This window comes from Lutra lutra, chromosome 1 (genome assembly GCF_902655055.1).
Source record: "Lutra lutra chromosome 1, mLutLut1.2, whole genome shotgun sequence".
In the NCBI taxonomy this organism is placed as follows: Eukaryota; Metazoa; Chordata; class Mammalia; order Carnivora; family Mustelidae; genus Lutra; species Lutra lutra.
The window spans coordinates 148,851,787-148,868,111 of record NC_062278.1 but is presented as its reverse complement, the minus strand read 5'-3'; the positions used below and the strand labels follow the sequence as shown (position 1 = coordinate 148,868,111).

The window sequence follows — 16,325 nt, the reverse complement described above, 5'->3', positions numbered from 1 at the left end:
CTCAGAACCCCATTTCTTTCTTTCTTTTTCTTTTTTTTTTTTTTTAAGATTTTATTTATTTGTCAGAGAGAGAGGGAGAGAGAGCAAGCACAGGCAGACAGAATGGCAGGCAGAGGCAGAGGGAGAAGCAGGCTCCTGCTGAGCAAGGAGCCTGATGCGGGACTCGATCCCAGGACGCTGGAATCATGACCTGAGCTGCTTAACCAACTGAGCCACCCAGGCGTCCCAGAACCCCATTTCTTGATCTATGAAATGGTACTCTCGAGGGTCAGGATGAAGAGAAAGCAGGCTTGGACTACATGTGAAGTCGTCTGGACAATAGAAAGTGCCACACAAGCACTCGTGCAACACTCTCTCTCAAAAGAAAATTACAGGAAAGGCATGACAAGATAATTAAGAGTTTGGAAAATCTATTCCTACTCATCAACAGAATGCAGCAGTTTGATGACTTCTACAAAATATTTCAGGAAATTTGAGTGAACAAAAAACTGAAATATAGTAACTTTTTGTTACCACCACTATCCAAAGCTTTCAAAGAAATCTAATGGAATCAACCACTGCTATAGTCACGTTCCCAAGAGTGCTGGGATCTTTAAATACCCTACCAGAGCCAGATCATCTGGTTTTAAAATATTGTTCATCACCAGCTTATTAGGCCTGGCAAATAGCTAGTAACTTGAGGATCGAGTTCGATTCTCGAATCCTCTGCTGACTCTTGCACAATATTCACCAGGGAGAGCTGATCTGCCTTGGTTTTGAGGCGCTTTGTGTGTTATTTGGCAACGCACTAATAAAATTAGAGAGTTTGACAAGCAGAGATGGGGAGGCACTGAGGTGCCTGAAGATCATGGAATTCTAAAATGTTGAAATGAAGTTACGTGTGGCCTTCTTTCTCAGGGAAATAAAACCCGTACAGTTTGATTCACAGCTGATGAGAAAATGGGAGAATATGAGCAACAATTCGACTAGATTTTTAAGTATCTAGTTAAGACGTTTTCATGCCATTCAGATATATGGAAAGCAATATTCCTTAATCTCTTCTCCTTGAAGCCATTTACTCATGTAAAAATTAATTATGTGATATTGCTATAGAATTTTCACTGGAGGAGAGCTCACACTGGGAGTCAGAAGCAGCCTGCAGCAGAGAAGGGGCTGGACCCACAGTGAGCAGGCTTTGGGTCCTCCAGGAAGCTACTAAACCACTCTCCGTGGCCAACCTTTGACAGTCAAAGAGTTGGGCTGAATAGGATGATCTTCAAATCCCTTTCATTTTGGAAAATACTCACATTTCAACCCCCAGAAGTCAAGAGAGCTCAATCATTCAAACGTGCTCCAGCCTGACCTGGCAGTTCTGGTTAAACAGAACGAGATGCTATGTTTTAGCTTATAAGAAAAATGGCTTCAGAACGATCAAGCAGAGTGGTTTAAGTTTTGTGATCTCTGCACATTGAGAAACCCACTCTTTGCAATTGTGGGGGGTCCACATCCCTTGTTCACACTCGGGTTTAAACCCGATCACTGTAGCGGGTCCATGTTGCAAAATGAATACTCGTGCATCCCGAGGTTGGAAGGAAGGAAAATTATGTCTGATGACAAAGGATCACTTTCCATTCAGTTCTTGTAGGCATTTCCTCTAATTTTATGGGGGATGTGGAAGAAATTCTGGTTTCAAGCACAGACATTCACTCTAGCAGTTTAAAAAAACAATCTCCAGCATTAGAAAAATCTCTGTTTACTCTGAATCCATTTCTGGGCCCTGCTTGAATGATAAATCATAATAACACATATGATTGTACAAAAACATCCTATTACTTGATCTATACTTTGATTACATCTGACAAATGGCTATGGAAGATTAGCATTATTGCTTCCATTTTACAGAAGAGGGAAGCATTTAAAGTAACTTGCTGAGGTGGGCTGACAGTGGGCTGTAAGCTTCATGGGGTCAGGGACCGTCATCTATCTTGTTCCAAGGTGGACAGCCTTGGCCCAGGGTGTGTCACAAAACGGGCTCAATAAATGTTAAATTAAAAGCCCTAAATTCCAAATCAAGCTCCTTCTATTATGCTATCTATTTAAGGCTATTTTCCCTAAAGTAAAAATTAAGGCAAAGAAATTACAGTCAGTTTTAAGGAAATGAAAGTAAAAACCACTCCTGGTATAGTTTTAGCATTATATTAATAAACTGTGATCCACTTCTAAAAAAAATTGGGGAGACTTTTAACTGACAAGTAGCAGCCAAACTGCCCTTGCCTAGTCGGCATAAGAGAACTAAAAGGCACGTTCAGATTCACTTTGGTTTGTAAGTCACACCAAATGCTTTGAAACCTTCCCTTCGTGTTTTTCAAACAGAGGAAGTGAAATAAAAAAGAAACGTGTTTTAAGTATTGTGAAGCCTTCAAGAAGGGACAACAAAGGGTAGGAAATATGAAATGAAATCTGAGAATCTGCCCTTAAACTGGGCAACTCTGCTTGTTTTCTCACAGTGCAGTTGGATGAGAAAGTGTGAGGCGGACTTATGCCTTTCCTGGGCATTACTCATCGCTGTCATGACCTTAATGTTATTTGCGGTAAACAGCAGAGAGGGCCCTCGTAAGGTAGAGGAGCTGCGATTTGTGTGATGCTCTCCTCCACTGAGTAAAAAGTCAACCTCCCTCCACGCCATAACAACCCCAGCGAAGCTGGTGAGAAGACAGAATTTACGTAAGGATGTTGCTTTCATTGTCAGCAAGCTGTGGAGGAGTCAAGATAGACTCCCCAGTAGTCATTTCGATACAGAAAATGAGAGGCATACCCACAGTTGTGAGCTGCCTTGTTCTTGCCACTGGTACTGGAATACAGGGGGCTCCTTCCACCACTGGGAACAGCCATATTTGCATACGAAAATAACATTCATTACTAGGGCTAAACGTGCAGTAAGTAACTCAAACTTCAAAATGTTTTGAATTGTCTTTGGGAGGTCAAATGACAATACCTTTGAGTTCTTCAGAAGACTTGAAACACACTCTCATAGGCAGCGAACTTCTGCCCCTTGGATTTGCCCCTCACTCAAATAATCTGACTTGTTCAACCTCCCTAGTGCTGGAAACTACCCAGTGCCAGAACGAGAGCTGAGACATGTAAATTGCTGCATGGCCCCTACTGGTGACCAAGAAAGCACATTTGGACTACACTGTGTGGTCTCTCATCCATCTTAATCTAACCTTTTTACCAACACCAATGGGGTTGTGGACTGACTCCTTATCTTGAGGAATCTAATCTAGAAATATGTACCTATAAATGTAAAAAAAAGAGAGAGAGAGAGAGAGAGAAACGAAGATGAGAGACCATGGGGATATGGAGATGATATGAAGAGGTAATACGAACACTCTGGTTTTAGGACATTAGGACTTGCTATTCCCTCCAATTGGAACATTCTTACTCCAGACAGTCTTCTTCAGATAGCAGTATGACAACCCTTTCTAAAATTACTCATCATCAGTCTCTGCCCCTCACCCTGCACTTAACATCTCCAACATATTAGTAGAATCTTGTTTGCTAGCTTGAGCACAAGAGACTTTGTTTCATTCATTGCTTTACTCTAGAATCTTCAATATTGACTGGCATGTGGTAGTTGACACACAATAAACACTTGTTTTCAGTTTTTCATATCCCTCTGTGCTGCGACGCCACGTTTCATATCCCTTCCTTAGGTTCCTGGAGAAAACATCTACTTTTCTGACAAATTTCTCTTATTTGTAAAATAATAATAAAATAATGCAAATTTACAGTTGTTGGACAAGGAATAAAGATATGCTCACAGAGGAAATAGGACAATGGAAAAAAAAAAGCATGTTGAACCCAGTTGTGGAGAGTGTGAACAACCTGTGTGGCGTCTAACAGTATAAAAATAAAAAGCTTAAGTTTCCATTAATCAAAATTAGCAGTATAAAGAAGTTAGTTCAGAAGTCAAGAGAACTTCTTTTCTGGGAAGGACTGGTTCACAAAGGTAGAAGATCATGGGGCAGGGCACCTGGGTGGTTCAGTCAGTTAAGCATCTGCCTTTGCCTTAGGTCATGATTCCAGGGTCCTGGGCTCGAGTTCCACATCGGGCTCTCTGCTCAGTGGGGAGTCTGCTTTTCCCCCTCCCTCGGCCCCCTCCCTGTTCATACTCTCTCTCTTTCTCAAATAAATAAATAAATAAATAAATAAAATCTTAAAAAACAAAACAAAACAAAAACCACCACGGGGCACTCAAAAGAAGATGCTTTCTGAAGCCAATGGTCTGGTGCCGCACTGTGTAATATGTGTAATGTGTAATATGGTGTCCAGGAGTACACATGGCTTTCTAAATTTAAATAACTTAATTCATAAACATAAATATCTAAAGTAAAATAAAATCACATGTTTGGTTTCAAGTAGCACTAGTCATTTTCAAGCGCTCAGTAGCCATGTGTCACTAGAAGAGATGTAGAACATTTTCATCACAATAGAATATTCTATTGGACAATGCTGATCTGAAGAAATCCTGAAAAACCTGGGCTTCTCAGCTTCCAGGGAGCTCTGACATCAGAGGCTGCAAGGGACACGGAAGGAGAAGTAGGGCAGAGCCAGAAAAGAAGTGCCATGGGGAAAAGACTTGTCTACTGGCTTGGATGGCCTTTGTAATCAACGTTCCATCCCGACTTCTTAAGGGAGGTGTTATGTAGGAAACGATGGGTGATCTGTAGTATTTACTGTGAGGTAGGGACACAAGACAATTACGGACTAGGACTAGAGTTCCCCAGTAAACTCATAACCATGAGTGGCAGCAACAGAAGGTTCCAGAAGTGAGAAAAATGGGCCAAAATCAGTTTGCAACAAGCTGAAACCTGTGGGGGCTCAAGTCAGCTGGCAAAGCCTCTCAAAATGCAAATCCCTGCGCCTAAGATAAAAGAATGTTAAAAAAAAAAAGTGAGGTTCATCTGACTCCCAAGGTATCAAGTAATTCTTACTAAGCTCCATTTCAATGACTGAAACATAAAGCAGAGCCGAGGTGCACAGATTGAGTTTCTAGTCAAAGCCTACATAAGCCTAAAGCAAGGAAATTAACATTTGAGAAAAAAATACTGGCTTCTTTTCCAAGGTTTTCTGGAAGGTTTAAGTCACGGCACGTCAAGTAAGGGTGAGTGTGCAGAAGAACACAATAGAGGGATGGCCGATGGGGGAGAGAATTTCTTCACAGGGGAAAATCCCCATGTCCTCAGGGAAAGCCACTTTGCTAGACCCTTTTGAGGGAAGCTAAATCTAATTAAAAGCATTCCTCCAGGGCAAGTTTTCTCCCTGGAGACTTCTACCTGCCTCCTTAGCTTCTTTTTTTATTCAGTATTCCCAGGATAAGTTTGAATGTTTTATAATCCCTACTGCTCCACGGCCATCGACTTTAAGCATTTTTTTTTTTCTTGCAAGACAATGCTATTTTTATAGCCCTTTTAAGACTAAAACTGAAAACACGATGATAAAAAGAGGCCTGGCTGGATCCTCCCAGAACAAAGTATTATAATTAAAGTGTACTACTAAAGGGTATTTCCATAAACATTAGAATATCATGTGTCCAGGACAGAAAGAGCCTACAATTCCCAAGTACAGGGGTGGAAAGATAGAAATAATGTAATCGGCCCCACTAGGACTACAGAGGTTAAGAAATTACCTGACTGTGCTCCTTCAGAGGACCTGAAAAGAAAGAGGATTTTAAAGGATCTTCTGTAACTGTTCTGTCCATTATGGTAGCCAATAGCCACGTGTGGCTATTTACATTTAAGTGTAATGGAAATAAAATAGTATTTTAAACTCAGTTCCTTTGTTACACCTGCCACATTTCAAGCCCCAGGTGACTAATGGTTAGTGCAGTGGAGAGCACAAGATATGAGATACTGTCATTGCAGAAAGTTCTAGTAAACAGTGCTACTGTCTAAAAAGGTTACACAATTTGTCCCGATATTGTCATGGTGATTAAGAAGTAAAAAGCTCCCTAAACACCACATTTCTGGGCTGTTGGCATCGTTCTCCACTCCAGTAAATTCCTTGCAATGGTTTATATAAGTTGTCCAATCAACCCAACCTCCCTAGTCTCAAGCCCATTAAAACGGCATTAGATATAATAAAAGTATTCCACTGAGGCTCTACCCAACTGAAACTCTAAATTCTTCAGATTTCTAAAAGTACGAAGCATATGTTGGAGATACTTGGGGTGTGAACATGTCAGGAAAAGGTCTACGAGTGAGGTCCCGGCAAAAGCAAGCATCCCTTTGGAATTAATGCATTTGCACTCTTGCTTGGTTCCTTCACACCTCATTCCAGAGGAGTCAGCAGACACCTTCGTACAGAGTGAGAGCTGTACAAAACCTAAACAGAAGGTGGAAATGTTAGAAGTTCTGGGACACTTCCGAGCTTCCCCATATAGCTTTTGAGGTACCATGAAGGAACTGGTGTTCTAAAAAATCACAAGGTGCTGACAGTGGACCCCTAAGAAGGGCCCAGGGGCTGACCAGGTGCATGGGCAGGATGTGAAGGGCACCCCTGCCCTTGGCTAACTACAGAGGCAGCCACTGGAGGCAAAGAGGAAAGGCATTCACAGCCTTCACATCACAAACTCTTGGTTTTGCGATGGCTCCATTATGCCATGTCCCCACTTAAATTGCCAGTGACTCAGAGAATTAAGCCACCACAATATGGCCTGGTATTTAAGGCCCCCATAGTCTGATTATCTTTCTGCTGAGCAACAACCCCTAACCAGAAACTCTATGGTATGTTAACTCCTTCTGCCTTCCTCACCCCCGGCATTTCTACCTCCCCACAGGACCTCCCATCCCCAGGGTGGTCTGCCCAGGCCTCAGAAAGAGTTCAGTGCCTCTGCCAGCCGCTGTGGGGGTTATTCTGACTGGAGAGGGACTCAGAAAATGGCTTCTCCAAGGACACTAGTGTCTGCCATCTTCCACGAGGAGAGACCCAAGACAGAGAGTGTGCTGACTGCCCGTGTCGGCTGTGGCTTGGGAGAGCTGGACACCTCTTCCGTGTGGCTGGTGGGCGTGCATCGCATGCAAGCTTCTCCCCAGCTGTGCCTCAGTTTCCTGAAGCAAGCACAGAAACACCACTGCTGACGAGTGGACAATGAATGGTACCACGGAGGGGTGTCCAGGCTTTCCGAGCCAGGTCAACCGTTTGTTCCTTTGGAAAGTCACCCCCCTGCAGTGCTGCAGTCCCTCTGGCCTTGATTTTCAAACACGAGTACTGTGAGACAGGCTTTTACATGAGCAATTAACCCTGCTCTGCTGGTGAGTTTCCAGAAGGAAAGGGATTTTTGATTCTCCCATAGTTCTGTAACAAAGCCTTTCTTTTATTTGCTATACTGGATTTAGAGTCAGAAGGTGGGATCTTCTGACCCTAATCAATGGTACGGCTTTGCAGAGGGGCTTTAAGTGAATACCTTGACTTCTCTGTTCAAATCCTCCATTTGTAGCAATCAGTGTTTCTCAACCTGGGTTCCACAACAGAACCATCTGGGGATTTTTCCAAGCAATACTGATGCCAGGGCCCTACACCAGGGCAAATGATTCAAAACTTCAGGGGTTTGGCTCGGGCACTGGATTATTTTAAAAGCTCCACAGATGATTTTTATGTGCAGCCAGAAGTATAAAAAAAAAAAATAAATATGGTTCAGGAAAGGATTTATTCTGTATGGAGCAAAGAACTAAACAGGAACAAACTTGGGGGTTAGAGAAAGCGGACAGTCCCAGAGAGAGGAAGGAGGGCAGGTATACTACAAACCATGTTTTGCAGCTTGGTCTGGCTGCTAGGAAAGTCGCAAAGGGCATTATAACAGAACATTTTAATCAGTGTATATCTCTTTTATATACCCCTTTTTTTAAAAAAAGATTTTCTTTATTTAAGAGAAAGAGAGGGAGCATGAGCAGGGGGAGGGGCAGAGGCAGAGGGAGAAGCAAGCTCCCCACTGAGCAGGGAGCCCAATGCAGGGCTTGATCCCAGGACTTTGGGATCATGACCTGAACTGAAGGCAGACGCTTAATCGACTGAGCCACCCTGGCACCCCTCAAGTGATTTTCTTTTTTTTTTTTTTTTTTTTTTAAGATTTTATTTATTTATTTGACAGAGAGAGATCACAAGCAGGCAGAGAGGCAAGCAGAGAGAGAGAGGAGGAAGCAGGCTCCCCGCTGAGCAGAGAGCCCGACGCGGGGCTCGATCCCAGGACCCTGAGATCATGACCCGAGCCGAAGGCAGCGGCTTAACCCACTGAGCCACCCAGGCGCCCCTCAAGTGATTTTCTTATGTGACTCAAACTCTAATAATGTTTTGGGATGAGGCAGGAATCATCAACATAATTGGTGTCAGGTATTTGGTTGCTATTGTACAAATACTCCTTGGAAGGTCATTTTTAGCTTAATTTTTTAGTAGGAGTTTTACAAATTCCTATCTTTTTAAAGGGTGGAAATCCTTTGCCAATCACCTAGGGCACAATAAGTTTGAAGGAAGATCTGTCGGAAGACCTGAGGAGAAGATTTCCTGAGAAAGCTGAATTTTTAAAGGGTTTTGACCCCACACGGCAAAATGAATAATGATTTCAGAAAAGTCAAACATAAGAAAGTGTATCTCCCTTTAGATAAACGACCAGTGAAATCAATAAGATAAACAGTTCCCTAGATCAGAGTTAACAGTTGTGGATAAGCCTTTCCTTCAGAAAATCTCGAAGCTAAATAGATACAACACAAAAAAATAACTTTTAAGTCAATATAGTCCTACAGTTTAATTTCTCTTCCTAGTCTCTGATTTTTTTTTCTTTCTTATTCCATTTACATACTAAGCACCACCAATGTAAGACATCTGAAGAAGGACCATCTCTGAGATGTTCAAAATTTGGATATTTTTCAAAATATAATTACATCTGCCTTAACAGAAAACAGTATATACAAATTACCATTTTTTAAAGGATGATATAAAAGGTAGTCCTCTAGAAGATTTACTATGGCATCCCTTTTAGATAAGAAGTACACAAAAAGGTAACACTGAAATCTCTTCTAATTTGAAGGTCTCTCCACTTTCCATATAAATTCATGAACCCAGTCATTCCTTAAAGAAGCTGATCTCTTCTGGGAAATTTTCACAGAGGTGGAAGGATCAGAATAATCCTTAATCCCAAATCCACTGGGAAATCATCCTGATGAATAATGGTGGAAAAGAGGAGAAAGAAGTCCATACTATACAACATGGGAGCTTATTTAACCTGTTTCCTTAACCAAAATGGAGTAAACGACATCATGACTCAACTTCCCCTTTGATGCTGTGGGGGAAATGACATTTTATAGAACAAATCGCAGGCAGGCAGGCGTATCAGTTACCTTCATGTGGCTGGCAAACAAATGCAGTTTCTGCTCATGAAGGTGATTCTTTACCATCACCTTTGAAAATGTCAGTCAAATAAGAAGGCTTTGCTACTCCTCAAGATATAAGTTCTTTTATATAAAAGTAATTTAAATAAATCCTAGATGTCTGTGTTTCTTCTGTTCTGCCAGTCAAAACAATCCTGTTCCTCTCCAAATCTTTACTCAGACATTCATCTTTAAGAAGTTCTGGGAAAGGAAGCCAAAGACAACACTTGACCTCCAGGCCTATATGGCAAAGACACACCCTTCCTGTGTAAAGACGTCCATCTCCCCGATTATGTGAAGGACCTTGAAGCTCTGGAGAAGAGCAAAATGACAGGACTATGGCAACTACCACAGTCTTTTATAAATGGCAACCTGTGTCTACTGGTAGGCATGACATGACCCTCAAAAAGGCAGACCGCACAGTGTGTAAAAGAAAAACTGTCCCACAAGAAAAGGAGAAAAAGAAAAATGACTCATTACATAGCCTTGAACTCTAGTAAGACTCGGGGACAAAGCCCTCAGAGAAGTGTGTCTTTTAGGAGGGAATTCTCCCGTCCTCAATATGGTTTCCGATTTTTGAGGCAAAGAACAGGGCTTCTGATGTGAACCCTACCATCCCCTCTATTACAAGTTAGCTATGGAAATATAAAAACACAACAGGACCGTAGTGTTTGTCTTACATTTACCTAGAAAATTAGGCAGCAAGGGAGCATGAGATCAAAAAATGGTAAAATGACAGAAACACAAATTTGTGAGTCTTTACAATGCCTCAGATGGTTTCATCTTTCTGGGCTTCTGTTTCCATATCATCTGTAAAACAGGGTAATTATACCCACTCAGAGGGTTGTTTCCAAAATTAAATATGACATCCAGGTGAAACAGTTCACATAAAACACTCTATTAACATAAGGGACTATTAAAAAATTATTACAGCCAGACAGGGTCAACATGTTTTCTTCAAAGTTATCACACCAGTCTTTTTTCCTACTGGTGCTCTTTCCCCCATAAGCCTCAAAAAGAATAAAGTTATTCAAATCCCTGCTCTTTTCTGTTTTCCTGACACTAGTTTTTTATCTGCCTGGACAGGCTGGCAAATGACTATTTTAGGATGTTTGTTGTGCTTTTCATATTCATTTAACAGCCATTTTAACAACAAAGGACATTTTATAGGTTCCCAAGAGATATGTGCCAGAGGGGGCTGTGGGCAGAAATGTTCACAAACATCTGGACCTTCCACTGCAGCCCTGGTCACTGCTGATAAAGAGCACACAAGTGGCTGCTTTCAACTACCACCTCCAGCCCCTTCATTGGCTCTTAACTTCAAGGCACTTCCATTCGGAGAGCACAAGTGCCAAGGTGGGCTCCACGGTCACTTCCTGTAACTGGGAAGAAGTGACACTGGATCAGTTTTTCCCATGATTTTCAGGGACTCCCTCTAAAGGACTCTCTTTTCTCATTATTATTACCATTAATATTAACTGAAGTACACTTGACTTTCAATATTATATATTAGCTTCAGGGGTACAACAGAATGATTTGACAGTTGGCACCTTACAAAATGCTCACCATGACTTGCTTTAACATAAATTTTATTAAAGTACTGATGGTACATTATGTCAGAGGTCAAGGTGAAGATTCCCCTTCCAGAACTTAAAGATGAATGTCTGAATCAAAGTAGAGAAAGAAAAACAAAACTGTTTGGACTGGCAGAATATGAGTCACACAGACATCTACCATTCAGTCACTCACTTTTTTTTTTTATTAAAGAATTTTCTTTCTTTATTCGACAGACAGAGAGCACAAGTAGGCAGAGAGTCAGGTAGAGAGAGAGGGGGAAGCAGACTCCCTGCTGAGCAGAGAGTCCGATGCAGGGCTTGAACCCAGGACCCTGAGATCATGACCTGAGCCGAAAGGCAGAGGTGTAACCCACTGAGCCACCCAGGCGCCCCTAGTCATTCGCTTTTAAGAAGGAGTTATACCTTGAGGAGTAACAAAGCCAGTAAGCTTGGAGCACAGGTAACTATAGTTCCAACAGTTATTCAAAAAGTAAAAATGGGACTATCAAGAAACCAGTTTCCTTCCTTGACCCTGAAGATACCATAAGTATTACATTAATAAGATGGTAGCTGGTAACAGGAGACACTCTTGAGTTTGGCCAAACGTTTCACACAGCGCTGCATAAGTGATTATGTAATGGCCACAAACATCCTCACCAATGGCATCATCAAAATCTTGAAAGAGAAATGTTTTCAGCAGTTCTGAAAGTTAACCAACGGTACATCAAATTAAAAGTATTCTATCTCAACCATTTCTCTTAAGTGCCACAGAATATTAAGACAGAAAATTCTTGTTTCATCTCCTGATTCCCCGAGATAATGCAGATAGAGCATTGTTAGTCCATGCCTAAGTAATGTTATGAAGTCAGGGGAGCTCCCCAATTTCCCTGGAAGAGGGGCTCCCTGGGTGACAATCCGGCAGGAAGAGAGGCAGGAGCATGTCTGGAAACTGTGCTGTTAAAGTCAGGAGTCACCTTTGCAACAGAGGATATCTTCCCTCAGGCAGGTAGAAAGGTGTCTTCCGACGCTCTCCATTGCACCTAGACCCCTTCGTTCAACTACCCCTTCTCCAAGTATCCCAGTGATAGGAGATAATCTACAGTTCATAAAAAAATGAAAGGCAGGAGTGGCAAAAAAAATCTTCTGAGTCAGATAATATGATTTACTTTATGACTTCTTTGGGCGCCTACAGGCATAACACGTTGGGTCCTCTAAAAAGATTCACACACGAGAGGAGGATGAATCAAAGGCAGTCTTTGACGGACGGAAAAGCAACAGGCCTTAACACCCACAGACTGCAGCTCCCCCAAATTCACAGAAGCTAAAGACTGAAGGCACAGGGAACCTCCCCTGCAAAGAGAAACTTACATGTATCAGATCATTCAAAATTTCCCACAAGCCCATTGTTCCCTCAAGGTGACTTTATTATAAATGACAAAGCCCCTGATGACACACTTGATGGTGAGAAGGTAAACAGTCTAGGAAAAAAAAAAAAATAAGCATATACAAATTTAAATATAAATACATAAATAGAAATATAAATTATTTATATATGTGTGTGTGTGTGTATAACCTATAATCCCATCTTGGATTTATAAGCAGTTTCTCTGGCCTTTAAAATAATGAATTCTAAACAGCAACAATTTTTCAGTGAGAACGCACAGTGAGTGCCAGGGAAGAATCAGACGGAAGATTCTCCATTAAAGAATTTTCATTCTAATAACGGGCACATGCATACAGCCACACACATAAAGTCACCTGAGTGTGGAAGCCAGGCCGGTTGGTGAGGCTGTGAAGAGGAAAAAGGAGAGAAATCTGACTGGGATAAGTAAGTGAAGAGCCAAGAGAGGAAATGGCATCTACTCAGGTGTTATTTCAGCATGTGGAGGACGGTAGGGTATGGGTAGAGAATGGGAAAATTGGGATAACAGTCACCAGTTAGAAAATTTAAAAGCAGAAGGATGTGTGAGGACGTCCAGTTCAAAGGGAACTAGGGCCTGAGACATGTATAAGAGCAGAAAGGGAAATGGGGGAGAGGCTTGTCCTCATTCATGCATGGAATCATCTAACTGGTCCTGGGACCCCAAGATGCATCTTAAGAGACAAGGATATTGACACAGCCCCTGACCTCAAAGAGAAAGTCAGGGCCGTGTAATCAGTCACCTGGGATCCACAGAGAAGATCACGGAAGGCTCTCTATCAGGAGCCAGCTATTCAAAATGTTATCTGGGGAGAAGATTTAACCGATGGCCATGGATATGTATGAAAGAGAAAAGGGACGAAGGGCATCTACAGGCAGAAACCAAAGAGCTTCTCACACCAGACAGAAAACACGAGTTCAGACTTGCATTGTGGTAGCATGATTTAAGAGTAAAAATGAAACCAAATGGTTATGTATTTCATGTAATGGCATTCCTGTTGTAAAAATTTGTCTGATTACGAGATTCTAGGTAATAAGATTTACAGTTATTATGATGAATAAGTTGAGATTTGATGCAAAAGGCAGCAACATGAGATACAGATTTCTATGGAAAGTTTTTTGTTTCTTTTTTTGTTTTTTTGCCGAGTACAGTTACAATGTCAGAAGGAAAAAAAAATAGGTAATACAATTATTTGAAAAAAGTCAGAAAGAGGTGTGAGAACTAACTGATTGTTGTTACTGCGTGAGACCAATAATTCTTAAAGGCAAAAGTAACGGAGGTGCAACAAATTGCCTTATGATGAATAAAATACCAATCACCGAAAAACCCACTGGTAGCATGATCTGAACAGACTAAAAAAATGTTGATGGATTCAAGAAAAATTCAGTGAGTTCTCACTCAGCATCAATGAAATAAGTTTCTCAAGGCAAAAGATAAAAATGTTTTTAATGCCGAAGACTAGAACCATGTCCTGAAAAACCTGGCATTAATTCATTAATTTATTGGGTTCATACTTTGTATACAGCACAGTGCTACATGCTTTAAGAAACACCAAGGTATAATAGCTCTTAATTAAGGCCTACAAATGGCAAGGCAGTCTATGATTAAATGCCTAATGAGTAAATGTGTTAAATGTTATGGGTTCAGCAGAGAAACGGATCTCTAGGATCTATAGTTTTGGGTCAAGGGAAAGAACCATGGAAGATGTTTTGGGTAAACAGACAGGATAAAACTGACTCACTAATTGACTTGACTTGCTGTCAGAGCATTTGCTTCTGCTAGCCTCAGTGTGTTAGTTACATACAGTTAGAAGGGGGCCTTGTAGCTAGGGAGGAGTCAAAATGCCCTCATATTACTAGAAGCTACTCTCCCTGGAATCCCTGTCTTCCTTGGGGACAGAAAGAAGTCTGATCTGATTCACCAACACTACTGCAGGTCCTTCGATTCCTCTGTGGAAGATGCTTTAAGGCTACTGGGGCAGCGTGTCGCAAACTTCAGGGCATATGTACACGAATCCCCTGGGGATCTTGTTAAAATGCTGGTTCTGAACAGGCCCAACATTCTGCATTTGCAGTAATTCTCAATGATGCGGGTGCTGCTGGGTCTGGACTACCCCACTTTGAGTAGCAAGGTATTAGAACATCTTCAGCTACTGTTATCAGGGGATGATATGAAAGCATCGTGTTGGGGTCAGAATGCTTGAGCTCCAGATCTGAACCTCTGTGCCTATTCTAACTCACAACAGGTAGATGTTAAGTGAGGCTCATGAAGGGGTGAGAAGTTGGAACAAGCAGGACTTCCCAGAGGTGATGGAAAACAGAAAATAGCAAAAAGGAAGAGACTGGCTGGTCTGGGGCTCCTTGGAATAAATAAATAGGTGATAAGAGAGGCAATATAAATTATATAATTAATTATGATGGAAACTTTAAGAATAAAAGAGTGCCCAGGAAGGGCTGCGATTGTTAGAAACTGTTTTACAGCAATGTAATTTTAGGGATTCCAGAATAGTGAATGCACAATGCGACTGCCGGTTGTCGTAATTGTTGTTTTTCCTTTTCACACATCTGAGGTCAAATTTTATCATTGTTTTCCCCCAATACAATGTGTTTTAGAGAACAAAACATAAAAGTGATATGAAGTAACAAGACAGTCATTCAAAGCAATAGTTAGATTTCTCCTCTGTGCTAACTGGTGTATGCAGACCATACAGAAATGCAATTATGGGGCTCATAGCTACTCCCCTGCCGAAAAAAGCAGTCTGCAATCTGCCAATCTGTAGCAAATTCTGTCTTTTCTGAGAATATTTTAAGAAAAGTGGTGGACAGATCTTTGAAAGGCAAGAGAAGACTAATTATATTCAGACGAGTTTCTTTTCTTTTCCCAAAAAACATAGAAGCTCCTTTAGGACTTTCCTTTCCTAGACACAGCAAAGCATTTCATAATTCTCTTCCTCAGGAAAAACTTTCACAGATTCTTCAATTCAGAGGAAGGGGAGAATGAGAACACCATAATTAACAAAAGAGAAATGGTATTACCACCAAAACCAAATAAACCTTTTTTTTCAGCAAGGAAGAAGTGCTAGCTCAAGTAAACATGCTATTTAGTTAGGGTGTATGCTCAGGCACCTGTAGCAGGAAATTTTCAAAATAACTATGGTTTCGTTCTCTTTTTTCAATAGTAGTCATCTCCGACAAACTCTAAGTGGATGTTTGCGGTATTTGTCTGCTCTGTCCTGTTATGACTTTTGAGTTTTCTACTTCGATTAGTTAAGGATTATGTTTTTACATTAATTTCAATGGTTTCCTCCACTAAAGCTACAAAATGAAACATTTCGGAACAGAAAAAACTGAAAATCTCATCTAGGCCAACTCTTGCCACGATACCTAGACAAAAATGAGAACCAGTGAGGCCAAGGGACTTGGCCAGATCACCCAGACACCTTGGTTGCCAGTATAACACGCTTTAGTCTTCACCAGCTCTCTTGTAGGTAGAGTCTTCATCTCAAACTAAGGGTCAGATCTGGGTTTCATTCAGGATCGAGGTTCTGCGATAATTACATATTTACAACTTCTTCTCTACTTGGCATGGGGCCTCTGAACTAGGAAAAAAAAATGAAGGGTTTAGCTAAACCTGGAAAAAGAAGTTTGGGTTTGGTGATGTAACAATGCAGACTTCAGTCTCTGTATGGGGGTGGGTGGTAGAAGAGGAGGCATTTCTATTTATTTTTCTAGGCCAAAAAGCAAATCCTACCATTAAGCATAGATTTGGGTCTTGTGAATGTTGAAGCTTTTAAATTTCAGGGGCACCCTAAGAAAAAGAATATAAAAATTAAGAATAGAAATTAAGGTATGAAAGTGAATACTTGAAATTTAAAATGTCATCTTACAAATTGCAAATTTTAAAAAAGCTACAAATGCCACAAACATAAAATTTGAAAAGAAACGATT

At 41.2% G+C, this 16,325-nt stretch overlaps 1 protein-coding gene across 2 annotated transcripts in view; it reads right to left on the bottom strand.

The window, feature by feature from the left end:
* TGFBR2 (transforming growth factor beta receptor 2) overlaps positions 1–16,325 on the bottom strand; it is an 88,960-nt gene that overhangs the window by 64,080 nt on the left and 8,555 nt on the right. The window lies entirely within an intron of this gene.